Genomic DNA, 18,227 nt, shown 5'->3' on the forward strand with positions numbered 1-18,227 from the left:
AGGAGCATTTGTTTGACCAGAGGTTAAATAGGTAACTTAAGTAAGAATTGGTGTTCAATATCAAGAAACTGTGGAGAACGACATATTTCAATTAATTTTATTAGTATTTTAGAAAGCACCATCTAATTATGGCTGCCCTGCAGGTAGGGCGTAAGGCCTTCAGTTGAGCGTTCGCCGCTCTGAGGAAGGCTTTGGGCTCTGTCCCCTAGCCGAGACATACCAGAGTCTTTAAAAATGGTAGTTGATGCTCCTGCTTAGCGCTCAGCATATTAGGAGTGGGACGACTGTAACCGGGTGGGGTCTGCTGCTGGGTGTCTTCGGCAGTATGCTTCAGTGAGATAGCACTGTAAATCGGCAAAAGTTCCGGCCTATCACTAGGAGACTTAACATGAACATACTGCAGCCTCCCAAAACACACATGCATGCATGTCGCACGCACGGGAGGCCGTCCTTAAATGACCTTAGCTGTTAACAGGGCGTTAAATTAAATAAACAAAAAACTAAACCATCTACACAATGTAATTATGGACACACCTGAATAAGATTTATTAGTATCTTATATACGTCCCCTCAATTTATCTTCGTCTGCAGGGGCTTTGTTTATTTTACAATCAGTGTTTACCAGGTAGGTACTGTTAATATGGTCATAACGACAATAGTGAGTATTTTGATCATGTGAATTGGAAATACGCCATGAAATGTTTTGTTAGACCAGGATCCAAATTGCTTGAGCAAGATTGTATTTAAAATGAAATAATATGAATCACGTGACACCTAACGGATTTTTAAAGGCTGCCGATCGGCTGGGAAGACCATTTCTGAACTGGGAATTCAACTTTCAACAGAATACGTGTTTGAAGGAGCAGGAAAACAAAACCCACTGTCGTCCAATATTGGCGGAAAGGTTGGTAGTGAAAAGCACGTCTTTCTGAACTTGGGATTTAACTTTTTATAGAATACCTTTGAAGGATAAGGAAACTGTGAGTAGATTTAGTTTGGTTTAATTTGTTTAACGTCCTATTAACAGCTAAGGTAATTTAAGGACGGCTTCCCGTGTGTGCGACATGTATGAGTGTGGTCAGTGCGTATGTGTTTTGGGAGGCTGCGGTATGTTCGTGTTTAGTCTCCTTGTGATAGGTCGGAACTTTTGCCGATTTAGAGTGCTACCTCACTGAAGCATACTGCCGAAGACACCCAGCAGCACACCCCATCCGGTCACATTATACTGACAACGGGCGAACCAGCCGTCCCACTCCTAATATGCTGAGCGCTAAGCAGGAGCAACTACCATTTTAATGACTCCGATATGTATCGGCTAGGGGACAGAACCAAGAGCCTTCCTAACAGCGGCGAACGCTCGACTAAAGGCCAAAAGTGAGGCATTGTCAAGTTAGACATTAGGAAGAAGAAAGTTGTTTAGAAAGAAGAGAAAAGATAGGATCCCAAATCTAATCGCCGCTTACGCATTGGGGGCAGCAGGTACAATTCTTACGCCCTACCTGCAGGGCAGACGGTAAATTAGTCAAATGTACATATATACCAGCCAATGAAAAGGCGCTTCATGATATATTTTCTATCGAGATATGCAAACATATTACGCTGGTTTATTCAGCGGTATCTTAATGCTATATTAAAAGCATATCTAGAAATATAAAGCTTGGTCCACCCGTGCCCTACTCTCGAGTGCCTTATAAGTGTTTATATGGGGGATGTTGGAATGTTAAACATGTAATTTAAGGGCCATACAATTTTTTTTCCTTCAGATGTTATACTTATAGATTTATAACAGAATTGGACTGATTGCACAGAAAATACTATACACTTTATCAAACCTACCTACCGTCTCCCCCTTCTTACATTACACATTCATATTTACTGAAGCGGGAGCGGAGGATAATCCTCAGTGCATAGCATGCTACGAGCCATTTACAATAAAATCCGTTTTAATGGCCTGAATTAACTTACAACCAATTTAAATCAAATCTCAGATCTCTACTTTCGACAACTAGCATTAACGATTTTTTTCTTGAAGAATGTTGGCGTGTTATTTAACCAATGCCACTTGCTTTTACTCTATCTGAGCGTGTTGATCTCCGTTTTCTGCATGTTTTGTGATAATGTACGAGTGTTTGTCGATATTGGTTTTCATCATTTTTGATGGTCTTGATTTAAATTGATTATATTTATTAGCCCTGATTACCTTTACCGGTGTTGATGGGCCGTTAAGGGTAGTATATAACAGTAAAAAAATTGCTTGTATGTTTCCTGCATGGCGACATAGTGTTGAAATAGTTTATTATAATAAATAGTAATTAAGAAATTACAATATAAATTGATATTTGATGTTTCACAATTTTGTTGATAAAAATGTGATGCATTGAAAACTTTAAACGATCTGTAACTTCTCATTATCATTTGTAAATTCTGTCTAAGTATTACAATGATCAGGTTTGTACAAAATCATTTTCTTTTTAATATTATCTATTCAAGTAACTAATAAATTCAAATAATAATCTCGTTTTTAATATTGCGGCGCAAAACAAGTTAAAAGGAATGAATAGCGCTTCTTATCTTATTAAAGATACTGGTCACGTACTTATTAAAATGTTATTGCTGAGATGAATGTAGTTCGGCCACTGCAGGTAAGGTAGAGGTGCAAGGTGATTTTTAACTATATCACACATTGTGTGCACCAAGCCCCAGTCGGATTTTTTTAATACAGGTAAGTGGTTCTTTAAATTGACACAGGATTATTCTATCAGTTAGTGTTACCAGACTTTATTGATACATACCCTTTATTGAGCTTGTACAGGGTGTACATAGGCCTAATATCTATACAATGACGGCCAAAATGTGCAGTCGTACGTCAAAGGTGTTTGCGTATTTGACCCGAAGTTTCGGGTTAATGAACGTCTTGTATATCAAATACTACTAATATATCAAAACCAACCAGCTTTTTTAATACCGGTATCCTGGACGGTTTGGTTTGGTTTGGTTTATTTTGTTTAATATCCTATTAAACTGGGACAACTGGTTCGCCCGTTGTCAGTATAATGTGACCGAGGTGGGGATGTGCTGCTGGGTGTCTTCGGCAGTATGCTTCAGTGAACACACATACGCACTTGCCACACGCCTGCAAGTGAATTATAGAAAACTACTTGACAAAATTAAAGAATTACCAATATGTTGTTATAGCTATTTTACAAAATAGTTTTTCTTCAAAATGTCATCTGCACACATGTAGCAATTAGTAACTTTTGAAATATCTTTGCTTTAAATACTACACCAACATATTTTGTCCTTTCCCTTACATATACCATATAAAACATTGTACAAGAAACCAATTCTGACAAATCTATGCTAAAACATTTTGAACTTGTATGTATTTATTGTGTCGCACTAAGTTCAGATTCAATCATATTGGGGTGGGGAACCATGTAGTTTATTTTTTATTTTTATCTTTTGAACTTATTTCAACTTATTGCTTAAGGTATTATATACAATTATTTGACAAATAATGACGAGGATTTAATTATTGCAATTCTACAAAATAGTCTTCTAAATGCCATCTGCACACAGGTACAGGGACTAGTGGAAATAGTTTATGTTTCTATTTTTTGGGGGTAACGCCCTCATAGGCAAATATTTACATTAGGAAGCATGTTCTAAATAGCTGGCCAAAGACCGCCGTTAATTTCCATCCAATTCTATTGAAGAAACAAATTCAGAATTTTGAAACTGCATAAAATATGGGTTAAATTTCATATTGTAGAATTATTCTATCAATTTCAAGACATTTAAGGGGGCCGCGGTGGCCGAATGGTTAAGGTGTACCGACACTTTATCACTAGCCCTTCGCCACTGGGTTGCGTGTTCGAAACCTAGGTGGGGCAGTTGCCAGGTACTGGCCGTCGGCCGGTAGATTTTCTCCGGTTACTCCGGCTTTCTGTCCTCCACCTTCAAAACCTGGCACGTCCTTAAATGACCTGGCTGTTAATAGGACGTTAAACAAAAACAAACCAAACCAAAAAGCAAGCCATTTCGAAATAAAGAAACACATTTTCCAATAATTTTCACTTCTTTGTTACAGACCCGTGTACGCTCGCAGTTCCGATTTAAGCGTAGCGTTTACGTAACAATTCCGTAACATTTCCGTAGCGTTACAGTATAGCACTTCCATACCATTTCCGTAGCATTTCCGTACCGTTTGCGTCCACTCACCGTAGCATTACCGTAGCATTTGCGTTTACCTATTTTCACTCGCAGACCGTTTCATAACCGTTCGGTAGAACATTTTGCGGAATGTATTTTTTATCGAAACGAAATTTAGTTAAATATACTTACCGAACGTCAAAAAAGAAATGTAGCGACAGCAAATGATTTTTATAAGGAATTAAATTAATGAATTAAAGAATGAAATAGATACGGCTGTAAATCTGTCTGTATCTTTGTATAGAAAAAAATAACACTCTCACAAAAAAACAACTCAATTCACATGGTTCATCGATCTTAGTGTGATAAAAAATGGCGGATCCTAGTAGTAGTCGACGCATTACGATGGAAACCAAGATGAAGATCGTGTCAAATAAACAATATTACCTTTACTGTGCTATAGTCTAACCTTTAAAACAGTTGCATGTAATATGCAATGGTCAGGCTACATGTATAGGGTACAAATGGTCCAGACAGTATCACACAGGTAAACTAGGGTAGTTAGACTTAATTGTCAGCAATGATACTAGTGGGGTGACACCTAAAGGAGTGTCACAGAAAGAATGAAGTGTAGTGAGGGGCGATAACTCTATTTGAGCATGAAAGACAGATAAATACAAATAAATTCCCTTCCTTTAGCATTAATACCTTCACTTGCACCGATTTTCCTCACTTCCACTGAATTTCCTCATTTGCACTTAATTGACACACGCGACATTTATCTAAGTTTAAAATTCATACTGGCCTGAGGAAATTGAAAGTTATGGGGGTTACCAGTGCAATAATTCTCACACATTCTACAGTTTTTTTTAGAATATCACACTTTAATTGATTATGAGACATCAATTCGCATCTATCCAAGCATAAGTTCAGGGTCTCTGGTGTGTTGTTCAATGAGGTAGTCACCTCTTATACAAATATATACCTCCGATACAGTAATATATTACTGGTACCTCCTATATAATAATTATTCTCAAAATTCTACAGTTTTCTAGAATATGACACTTTAATTGATTATGAGACATCAATATTGGCATCTATCCAAGCATAAGTTCAGGGTCTTTTGTCTGTTGTCAGGGTTCTAGTGTGTTGTTCAATGAGGTAGTCACCAACTACTACAAGGAGACCAAGTCTCAAAATGATCTTGCATGACTGAACCATATGTGTGGTGATAAAACCAGCAGACAAACCAAACTAAGTTCAGCTCAGGAACAAATGCACTTGCAGTATTCTAAGTTTTAAAAATGTCATGCATCATTTGAGGTAAAAATCATCCAGATCAATAAGGGTAAAGTGGTCTTGCCCAAAGACACAACAACAACAGCACATACCGGCCTGATTGTCAGCTTCCCTTTTCTTCTGCAGGATAACTGTTCAAACTTTTCTATACTTTTTCTATAAATATAATATTAACAGACTTGGTGTATTTGGTTAAACGTCCTATTAACAGCCAGGGTCATTTAAGGACGTCCCAGGTTTAGAGGTGGAGGAAAGCGGGAGTACCGGGAGAAACACTACCAGCCTACAGTCAGTACCAGTTAACTTCCCCACATAGGTTTCGAACTAGCAACCTAGAGATGGAGGGCTAGTGATAAAGTGTTGCGACACCTTAACCACTCGGCCAAATCGGCCCCTCAATAATAAATAATAAATAATTAATAAACTTTCTTACAGTGGCAATAATACCAAAGAAGTGAAAACTATGGAAAATGTGTTTCTTAATATATAAATGCCTTGAAATTGAGAGAATAGTTATACAAAATGAATTTTTTTAAAGTAGAACATAGAGGGTAATTACTTGCGGTCTAAGGCCTCGTTTACAGTAACTGTTTAAAACTTTTTAATTCTTATTTGTCACAGTTGCAATTGTAAAAGATGTGAAAATTAAAGAAAATGGTGTTATCCCAATATCAAAAAAGTTTTATATTAAGAGAATAGTTCTAAAATGTGAAATTAAAACCAGATTCCATGTAAAGTTTCAAAATTCTGAATTTGTTTCTTCAGTACAAAATAGAGGGAAATTAACTGCGGTCTTTGGCCAACTATTTAGAACATCCTTAAGCTTCCTAATGTAAATATTTGATTACATGTATAGTGGTGTTGGCCTAAAAAAGAAAAATATACACTTTTTACATGTACCCTAGTCCCTGTGTTACTGTATTTTACCTGTGTGAAGATGACATTATGAAGAAGACTATTTTGTAGAATTGTTATCATAAAATCATGGTCATTTTTTGAATATATCGAATAATTTTCTATAATATACCTTTAGATAAGTAAACATTAAATTCAAAAGATAAAAAAAAACAACTACATGGTTCCCCAACATTGAATTTAACTTTGTGCGACACAATAAATACATGATAGTTCAAAAAACTTAAGTATAAATTGGTCAGAATTGGTTTCTTGCACATTGTTTTCTTTGGTATATGTAAGTGAAAGGTTGAAATATGTTGGTATGGTATTAAAGCAAAGATATTTCAAAATTTACCAATTGCTACCTGTGGGCAGATGACATTTTGAAAAATAACTATCTTACAAAATAGTGATAACAAAATATTGGTAATTATTTAATAACTGATTAAAAATTAAGATAAAACAAAAATACAACATGGTTCCACACCCTAAATTAGTTAATTAACTATATATAATGTGATATAACGGTTGACATAATTTTAGTAACATTTTGTGTGAACAGGTTTCTCGCACATGGTTTATTTGTCACATGTAAGCAAAGGGTTGAAATATGTTGAATATGTCAATTATGGAAGTGATGATAAAGCAACTTATAGATACTTGAAAATTTACTAATTCATGAAATTTCAAAGTCAACTATTTTGTAAAATTGTTATAGCTAAAACTTGGTAACTCTTTGATTTTGTCAAATAATTTCCCATCTTATACTTTTTTTGTAATAAGTTGAAATTAACTTAATTTCAAAAGATAAAAGATGCATGACATCTTTCTATACACCAAAAACAACTGAATTTTACTTAATGTGACATAATAATTGACAATATTTTAGCTTCAAATTGTCAGAACAGCTTTTTTGCATGTTGTTTTCTTTGGTGCATAAAAGTGAAAGGTTTAAATATATTTGGAAATTTATTTCATTATGTAATAATGCAAAAGATGTTATAATTTGTCACTGTCCTAACAACCATCTCAATAAAGGACAGGTCAGAGACTTCAAAATTTAAAGCATTACTATAGATATTTCATTAAAAATTTGAAAAAAAATTCTATTACTGAAAAAGAATTGTTCAGTATACTGCTAGGGTGTACGGAAGTATATGTATAGTAGTTTCTTGAAAGTTCGTGTCATTGTAAGCTGATATGTATGAGATATGATTCGTGGCTCCTCAACATAAACAAATATCAGCTGATCAAGACATCAAAAGCATCAACTAACGACACAGTAATTTCATTAAACAAACAAACAATAAAGAAATTAAATAATTACATATTCAAACGTCGCCTGTCTCTAAAACGTTAATGAGCATGTAGCTTTTACACTAGGCCTGCTGCCAGTACTGGAACGGAAGCCTACGACTAAGTACGAGTTTAGATTTGTTATCGAACGCTGGTCTGGGTCGACGATGAATACTGATCCTGGAAAGTAACTAATATGGTCATAGTAGAACAACTGTAACCTCCAATGTCACATTTAATATGATAGAATATCAAAAAGTCCTGGTCCTGACGGGAAAATGTAATACAACTCACTTAGACTGCAGCTAAAGCCTGGAGTTGAACGAGTAAGCGGCGTGAAGTCCCAGGTGTTGTTCCATCCGGAACTCCTCGGGGAATCATTTCAGAGATAATACCCGATGAGTTCAGGATGGCTTTATTTCTATAGTCGTCCTTTATATATATGTGGTCAAGCTGACCATTCCAAGTGTGTTAATGTTTTCTATTACATATAAACTTCATACGTCAATTTTAACGGACCTGTTGATGTTAATGCAGGCTTTAAAAGACATCATCAAGATGATTAGCGCAAAACAAATATAAACAAATATAAAACCAGTTGATTCGTAATGATTTTAATGCTTATAACTGTGTATGCCGACCCGGTCTATCTGTTCAAACCGTGCTAAACGGAAAGGAAACGCCGGTCTAGCGTCATCAAAACTGGCAGCCTATTTATAGGTAAATACCCCAGTCGAGTGGAAAAATACTGAGAAGGTCGAAAAAATAGGCCATTTTCAAAACAATCTTGTAATCGTTCTGCTGAAGATATCGAAAAACTAAACAGATAGTTTTCTTCAGGAAACATTTATCTCTTTGTATGTGCATTGTATATATATATGGATTTCTTTCTGAATTTTGAGGGCGATTTAAGCAGAACCTCTTGGTCAAAATGTCGATTTTGGCATGTTTGACCCAAAATATGTCATAAATAACAATTTCCACAGGGATACCAGATACATCCAGACCTAGATCGAGTCGATTTTTACGATGGTTCAAAAAACCATAAAGATTGTATGTGCCATTTTTTCCACCCTCAAATCGCTACAATAGCCGGCAAAATGGGTGAATTAGCCAATACCTTCATTTCGCTCCGCAAGGAGCGATAACTGAGTTATCGCCCCTTACTACACTTCATTCTTTACAAACAACACAGCATGTTGTACACGGGTTAACTAAAAATAAGGTATTGTGTGGACCAAGTGATACTAGGTGTGAAAAGAAGAACAATAAGAGATAATTATGGCCTACAGGTAAGGCTATAGACTGCTTCATAAAACTTCCAACTTTAATGAGAATGTCATCGTGATCTATGGAGTTATTCATTATTTATTTCAATTTTAAAACCCAAAGGTCTAATCACAGAATTGATAGCAAATTGATAAAATCAGAGACGTATTTATCACATATAAATATGTGATATATATATATACGTCTCTGATAAAGTATAACAAGAGTAAATTATTTACATAGTAAGAGCAAATACGGTATATAAAGTGCATACACATGTGAGGTAAGAATTGTACCTGCTGCCCCCATTGCATGGTCGTAAGAGGCGACTAAACTTGGGATCTTATCTTTTCTCTTCTTTCTGAACAACTTTCTTCTTCCTAATGTCTCCCTTGACAATGCCTCACTTTTGGCCTTTAGTTGAGCGTTCGCCGCTGTGAGGAATGCTTTGGGTTTTGTCCCCCTGGCCGGGACATACCAGTCTTTAAAAATGGTAGTTGCTGCTCCAGCTTAGCGCTCAGCAAATAAGGAGTGGGACAACTGGTTCGCCCGTTGTCAGTATAATGGGACCGAGTGGGGTGTGCTGCTGGGTGTCTTCGGCAGTATGCTTCAGTGAACACACATACGCACTTGCCACACGCCTGCAAGTGAATTATAGAAAACTACTTGACAAAATTAAAGAATTACCAATATGTTGTTATAGCTATTTTACAAAATAGTTTTTCTTCAAAATGTCATCTGCACACATGTAGCAATTAGTAACTTTTGAAATATCTTTGGCAGTATGCTTCAGTGAGGTAGCACTCTAAATCAGCAAAAGATCCGGCCTATCACAAGGAGACTTAACACGAACATACCGCAGCCTCCCAAAACACACATACGCACTAGCTACACGCATACGTGTCGCACGCACGGGAGGCCGTCCTTAAATGACCTTAGCTGTTAAAAGGACGTTAAACAAAATAAACCAAACCAAACTAAATAGAAATCATCCAGACAATCAATTATGTCTTGTTATCAACAGTAAAGAAGGGACCTAATTCTGGAAAAAAATCTGTGTCCGACATAAATCTCTCAAGTGAGACGTTAAAAAACTGTCAGGAACATGACGAAGGAAGTTAAAATTAATTAGGACTCTTTTAAGAACATTACAATTCCTTACAATAATCCAGCATTTACAGGGATAAAGCAGGGTTGAGCTACTCGACCTAGTCAAAAAAAGATGTGGAACTAAAAATTTAAATTATCCTATTAAAGTTCGATCAAGTAGGCTAGATACAGATTTGAATAACAATATATGTATCAATGCCTACATTCCAGACTAGGTAAGTTGAATTGTTGCAAATTTACATGTAATATAGACTATTATCGTTAAATTTTGATTTAAAATACAGAAATAAAAAAAATAAAAAAAATGTACAACTTCAATCTGGTGTACGAGTGTTGCTTGAATTGGTGACCATATTTCAGAGCAGCAATCTAACTGACTGCACTAATGTACAGAGAGCGAATAACATTTTCAAAATCCAGATATGTAGATTGGCATGACCTTACCAACCACTTATCTAACATGTAATAAAAAGTTAAGATTCGGAGTGAGCCATACACCCAAGTATTTAGCATGTGTTTCTTTCTTTGGAGATTCCTCACCCAAGCTGTCGGGATACTCAGTTGTATATCTTTTGTTGCTAAACGTTATATATTAATATTTCTTTATATTAAACGTACATTTTTAAGTTTTACACCAGTCGTAGACTCTGTCAATATCGGATAGGAGTTCACCACAGTCTTGAATATAACGTGCTGCTTTACAAAATTTGCCATTATCGGCAAAAAGGAAAGTTTTGAAAAAATGTAAAAGAGAGGGCGAATCATTTTAATCGAGTAGTTTCAGGACTGATATCATACAGATATGTTTTGTATTATCACACTAACATGATCATCAAAGTCCCTATCGCGGAGTTCGCCGAATACCTCGTCAAAGTTGGAATAGGGAAAACTTTTCTTCGTGGCAACGTTGCTTTACTTCGTTAAGAAACACATCCGCTGCTAGTTTGATAGAATTTTATAATTATTGGTATGCACAAAAATATTTCCTTCGGTGTCTTTTCTAAAAGTGTTATTAAAAAATTAAAAAATAACACACACACCCTCACACATATACACATATTTAAATAACAACCATTAAAGACACTTGTAAATACTTCTATTATTAAAAGCATACATTTGTAGGTTAAACTCTTGAGGTGATGGTTCATGATATATGTAGACTTAATAAATTTCGGTTTTTACCGTGAATATCTAAGATTTGTTATGATAAGTAGCCTACATAAATTCATTTGAATCATTATTTTATTTTATAAGTCATATTCAACTTGACATTTTCATATTTTCTTTCATGAAAGTAAGAACAGGCTACTGCTATAGTTTAAAACTCACTCAGGTGTAATATTTGACATGTTGGCCAGGTAATACAGGTAAATTTCTGTATGTTGGCTAAGTGAGAATGGGCCATAATTGGGGACAGGTCACCTGGCCAGGTATACCATGTGCCAGACACATTGGCAACAGGCCTTTTCTAGATGTTTGGCTTCAACGTAATGTACATGTAGTCTGGACATGTACATGTCTCAAGATCTGTCGTCAGAACATACAATGTATGATATCATATAGATGACATGTAGTGTAAAATACAATTTTAAGTTTAGAATAACAATGTAAAAGAAACTTTAGTAAATTAACATTCAATAAAAATTTAAAATATTAATATTTTGTCTGACAAAATATTTACATGAAGTACATGTACACCTGAGTCAGCCATTATTAGGCCTCTGAGACAAAATGATGTGTTATAATAGAAGCATGTAAATGATTAAAATGATCGCAAACAGGATCAAAATTAATTTTAAAAGTAGATTCTTCACTCTTCACTGTTGAAGTCTATATATAGTGTAACAATGTATTACCGGGTTATGTCCTTTGTGATAATAAGTTTTAAAAAACCTGTTGTGCACTAATTAATGTTTACTTCAGTACCTTAAATCTCGTGCACTCCTCACTTCTCCTAGGGTGTAAAGGTTAACTGATTGTCACTCTACGGAAGGTTAGATAATAAAACATGTCCATTAATAAAGACTTTCAGCGTGTTATCCATTATCACGTAAACACAAAGAGTCTGCTCCATTGCAGACGTGTGATATACACGTATCTGATTGCACATGTACATTGTGTAATTATATAATTATTGATGCCTTGTTTTTAGTTGTTATCCCTCAGCAAGAGCTTCCTCTGATCCGACATCAGACTTTTAAACAAATCCTCAATGCTTACACACCAGTAATATGTACCAGTGATTGTTATATATAGACTTGCCAGACATGTGTACATGTACTTGACTTAATTGCCCCCCTAACTTGTTGCCATGGGTACTAATCCCACCTCCCCACCACCACCAACTTCACCTGATGGCCATGGATATCCACTTGATTAGGAGTCATCGGGATCAGGTGTGTAAGTCATCATCACACCTGGTCAGTTTCTCCTTTTTACAATTAGCCCTATAGGGGGTCTATTCATAGCCTGGTCAATCTGTGTTCAGAATTCTTGATCTGTTTACCTGTACCTAAATTAACACTTTGATTATAAGTTTTTCAATTAAATTAGTTTATTACTTAAAACTTACGGTTTATCGGTACAAATGCAGTGAATAAATGCAGTGAAAATATAGATAAATACATAAAAACAAAACAATAAAGTAAAGTAAAGAGAGTGATTTTATTTTAAAATTAAATGCTATCGTTTTTTGATGCCGAGAATAATAAATTTTCCTAAATTTGAAAGATCCTTATATGACCTTAATATTTCCGGTTTCTAAAAGTTTTTAAAAAATTTTGCATACTGAGGTTTTCTATAGTAGTACAGCTTGATAAAACGTTCTTCCACTTCCCGATACAACATTCACTCCATCAGACACCATTTCACTGTCGTTCTACGTGTTCGCTTCGCCGAGGATCCGCTTTTTATAAGAACCAGACAATTTATTCAGAAACGGTCGATTATTTGTGAGCGTCAACCGTAGCATTACCGTACCATTTCCGTACCATTTCCGTAGCATTACCGTACCATTTCCGTACCATTTCCGTACCATTACCGTACCATTTCCGTTACACTTCCGTAGCATTACCGTGGCATTACCGTAGTACTTCCGTAGCGTTTGCGTTTAAGACGGAACAGCGAACGTACACGGGTCTGTACTATTCTTGCTTTGAGATAATTTTTTTTTTTTTTTTTTTTTTTAAATATATATTTTATAATTGATTTTTTTATATTAGATATTTATCACTAGCCCTCCACTTCTGGGTTGCTAGTTCAAAAGCTGTGGTGGGCAGTTGCCTGGTACTGACCGCAGACCGGTGGTTTTTAGGTCACCTGAGACGAAGTCTCAAGTGACCTATTCTAATCGCCTTTTGTCCGTCGTCGTCCGTCGTGCGGTGTGCGTCGTGCGTCGTGCGTCGTCCGTCGTGCGTCGTGCGTCGTGCGTCCGTAAACTTTTTACATTTTTGACTTCTCCAAAACCACTTAACAAAATTCAATGAAATTTGGCAGAAAGGTTCTATGGCTGAAGGTCAACCAAAATTGTGAATTATATGGTCCCCATCCCCCAGGAGCCTGAGGGGTGGGGCCAAAAAGGTCAAATTGACTAAAACTTCAAAAATCTTCTTCTCTACTCTCAGATATGTTGGAGTCAAACACTCTTTATAGATGAAAGGGTCTTGTGGTGCTTTACCAAAATTGTGAATTGCATGACCCTGGGGTCTCACGTTTGCCCCTGGGGAGGGGGTAAACTTTACTATAGTTTATATAGGGAAATCACATTTTTGACTATTATTTGTTGGATTTGTATTGGAATTCATTCTAACTTGTATCAAATTATCAGCATGGGATGACACTTTGATGGTATGTACATGTTGGCCCTAGTTGACTCCCAGGGGCTCGTGGGCGGGGCTAAAAAGGGTCAAATTGACTAAAATTTCAAAAATCTTCTTCTCTACTCTCAGATATGGTAGAATCAAATACTCTTCATAGATGGAAGGGTCTTCAGGTGCTTTACCAAAATTGTGAATTTCATGACCCTGGGGTCTCATGTTTGCCCCTGGGTAGGGGGTAAACTTTACTATAGTTTATATAGGGAAATCACATTTTTGACTATTATTTGTTGGATTTGTATTGGAATTCATTCTAACTTGTATCAAATTATCAGCATGGGATGACACTTTGATGGTATGTACATGTTGGCCCTGGTTGACCCCCAGGGGCTGGTGGGCGGGGCCAAAAAAGGGTCAAATTGACTGAAGTTTCAAAAATCTTCTGCTCTACTCTCAGATATGTAAGAATCAAATACTCTTCATAGATGCAAGGGTCTTCATGTGCTTACCAAAATTGTGAATTTCATGACCCTGGGGTCTCACGTTTGCCCCTGGGGAGGGGGTAAACTTTACTATAGTTTATATAGGGAAATCACATTTTTGACTATTATTTGTTGGATTTGTATTGGAATTCATTCTAACTTGTATCAAATTATCAGCATGGGATGACATTTTGATGGTATGTACATGTTGGCCCTGGTTGAACCCCAGGGGCTGGTGGGCGGGGCCAAAAAAGGTCAAATTGACTGAAGTTTCAAAAATCTTCTGCTCTACTCTCAGATATGTAAGAATCAAATACTCTTCATAGATGCAAGGGTCTTCATGTGCTTACCAAAATTGTGAATTTCATGACCCTGGGGTCTCACGTTTGCCCCTGGGGAGGGGGTAAACTTTACTATAGTTTATATAGGGAAATCACATTTTTGACTATTATTTGTTGGATTTGTATTGGAATTCATTCTAACTTGGTTCAAATTATCAGCATGGGATTATAGTTTGATGTTATGTACATGTTGGCCCTGGTTGACCCCCAGGGGCTGGTGGGCGGGGCCAAAAAGGGTCAAATTGACTGAAATTTCAAAAATCTTCTTATCTACTATATGTTAGAATCAAATACTCTTCATAGACTGACCCCATTAGGACTGATGGGTGGGGCCAAAAAGGGTCAATTTAGTTGACCGAAATATTTCAAATCTCAGGTTACCGTTAAGGCCCTTTGGGCCTCTTGTTCTCCGAGTACTCCGGCTTTCCTCCACCTCCAAAACAATACACATCTGTAAATGACCCTGTCTGTTAATGGGACTTTAAACCAAATACACCAGGTTTATTGATATTCTATATATATAAGAAGCATAGAAATGTTTGAACAGTTATCCCACAGAAGAAAAGGGAAGCTAACAGCCAAGCCGGTATGTGCTGCCGTGGTTGTGTCTTTGGGCAAGACCACTTTATCTTCATTGTTTTTGATGGTATGCGACAAGCCTCTTGCATGTTGTTCGGTGAGGTAGACACCAACTGCTACAAGGTGACTCTGCCTCAAAATGACCCTGGCTGTTCATTTGGTGATACACAAAGCAATAATAATAAAACCCAACATATATAAGAGTAAGACATGCTTCCATAATTATAAGAGGTTGAAGAATGTACTGAAAATAGGATTATTTATGCCTGATTAAACTTCATTTATATTAACTGTTGCTCAAAAGCACATAACAATAACTCAAAACTATTAAACACGTATTTTGTCATCTGTGATGAATAAAGGTTGATGATTCACTCATATCTGGTCATGATATTAAGATTGATTATAATGAAATGACAATTTTTTTTATAACAAATCCAAAATAGCTTATTGAGTCTGCCCTGCAGGTAGGGCGTAAGAATTGTACCTGCTGTCCCCATTGCATGATCGTAAGAGGCGACTAAACTTGGGATCTTATCTTTTCTCTTCTTTCTTAACAACTTTCTTCTTCCTAATGTCTCCCTTGACAATGCCTCACTTTTGGCCTTTAGTTGAGCGTTCGCCGCTGTGAGGAATGCTTTGGGTTTTGTCCCCCTGGCCGGGACATACCAGTCTTTAAAAATGGTAGTTGCTGCTCCAGCTTAGCGCTCAGCAAATAAGGAGTGGGACAACTGGTTCGCCCGTTGTCAGTATAATGGGACCGAGTGGGGTGTGCTGCTGGGTGTCTTCGGCAGTATGCTTCAGTGAACACGCATACGCACTTGCCACACGCCTGCAAGTGAATTATAGAAAACTACTTGACAAAATTAAAGAATTACCAATATGTTGTTAGACTTAACACAAACATACCGCAGCCTCCCAAAACACACATACGCACTCATCACACGCATACATGTCGCACGCACGGGAGGCCGTCCTTAAATGACCTAAGCTGTTAATAGGACGTTAAATAAAATAAACCAAACCAAACCAAAGCTTATTGAGTATCGCACAAATCCCTATAGACTTAATCCTGGTGTATTTTACCCGCTCTGTTAACCAGTAACAGTATCGATAGAAACTCAAAATTTGGTGTGTGCCTACCCTGAAAATTGTTTTCCTTTTCAAGGAAGGAATTTAAAGTCAAGATTAATTGTCTGTATAATTTCAGAAATAAAAAAAAAATCCCTACCTTCCTACCCATTTTAGGTCATCTGACCCAAAGGGATCATGATCTATAGCCATCGTGTTTCCTTCGTCGTCGTTCGCCCTCCGTAAACTTCATCTTGCACTCTTAGGATTGAGGTGAAACTTGCCTGAAATGATCCTGATATGATCTCGACCAAGTGTTGCTATTTTTTTCGACGGGTGCGAAACCCATGATCATTGGCGCTTGAAAATCACATTTTTAACTTCTTCCCAAGTTTCACCTATGCTATTGAGCTGAAACTTACCTGAAATTACCCTGAGATGATGTGTTGTTATCTTTTGGATCGGTGTGAAATCCAAGTTGACCTTCATCTTGAAACACACATTTTAAACTTCTTCTCCAGTTCCACTGGTGCCACTGAACAGGACATTGGTGAGGATGTTAAGGAAGGGGGGCTACTACGCGTTGTTATATTTCGGCCATATTGTAACGGCATGTCGTCCTTAAATGAGCTTAGTTGTTAACGGGACGTTAAACAAATACAATTGTAAAACCAAACCAAACAATTTGGTCAATTTTATATGTAAATGCAACCTCATGGATATTATTGCCATAGAACCACGTTGAGGCTCCTTATTGGTCGAAATATTGAGCGATTTTGATGAAAAACAGGACTCGTGCGTGAAAGCTCTGAAATCAAGACGGACTTTCTTATATCATTTTGAGTATTTATTTTTATCCGTCTTTCGTACTCAAAGTTATCGCCCCTCACCCTACTTCATTCTTTCTGTGACACTCATTTAGGTATCACCCTACTAGTTAAGAGAGTCGTTTTACTTTATATAACATATACCATGCTTTTGGAAATGTATCATCTGTGTTTTGACATTCTTTATTCTATAGATCCAGATATGGATATATTCCAGGATAACCTGGCTTGGGATCCGGATCAGGATTCGTTTGGAAAAGGAGCAATTGAATGCAAGGTAAATATATGAGTGTTATATCCCAGAGTTAATCTTATTGATATGTATCCTGCATTCTGTAGTTAATATCCGCGAATTATCAAACATTACCTGGCGTTAATGGAATATCTTTTTATGGCTTTAAAAACTACAAGTTTGTCAATAAATAAACGACAGTGCCCTTGTTGATATATCATTGATCCAGTTAAAACATATTTGCCATCAATCATCATTGGAAACAAAATATCAGTTAAAGCAACTATTTTGACTCGCACATATGGTACTGAGAAGGGAAAACAAAAAATTAAATTGATGTATGCTGAGATACAATTATCTGCATTAGTGATTCAGTCATTATGTGTCGTTCCGTTGAAAATTTGAAATGACTGATTAATGATCAATTCTTACAGACATACCTGATACAAATATATACATAGTGAAAATAGCAGTAACTGGTTCGTATGGTTTCACCGAACCTTACTAATTCATATCACACAGTGGCATTATGATGAAGAGGAGCATGATCAGGATTACGACTATTTTGGTGAGGCTTATGGCAGCGATGATGATACTGATGACGAAAGTGGCGATGATGATATTGATGACGAAGGCAGCGATGATGATATTGATGACGAAGGCAGCGATGATGATATTGATGACGAAGGCAGCGATGATGATATTGATGACGAAGGCAGCGATGATGATATTGATGACGAAGGCAGCGATGATGATATTGATGATCAGAAGGATGTGAGTGACATAGTTTTCGTGTTTACGTTGTCATATTCCCATTTCAGCTTTCGAAGTGTTAAACGTCCTTTTAACAGGGCAGG

General features: G+C 36.7%; 1 long non-coding RNA gene across 1 annotated transcript; it reads left to right on the forward strand.

The window, feature by feature from the left end:
• Nucleotides 1-922: 922 nt before the first annotated feature.
• LOC117340327 lies at nucleotides 923-17,956 on the forward strand. The gene is made up of 3 exons (XR_004535435.1): nucleotides 923-980; nucleotides 17,333-17,415; nucleotides 17,893-17,956. It is a non-coding gene; the product is annotated as an uncharacterized LOC117340327 (long non-coding RNA).
• Nucleotides 17,957-18,227: the final 271 nt, after the last annotated feature.

This window comes from Pecten maximus, chromosome 13 (genome assembly GCF_902652985.1).
Source record: "Pecten maximus chromosome 13, xPecMax1.1, whole genome shotgun sequence".
In the NCBI taxonomy this organism is placed as follows: domain Eukaryota; kingdom Metazoa; phylum Mollusca; class Bivalvia; order Pectinida; family Pectinidae; genus Pecten; species Pecten maximus.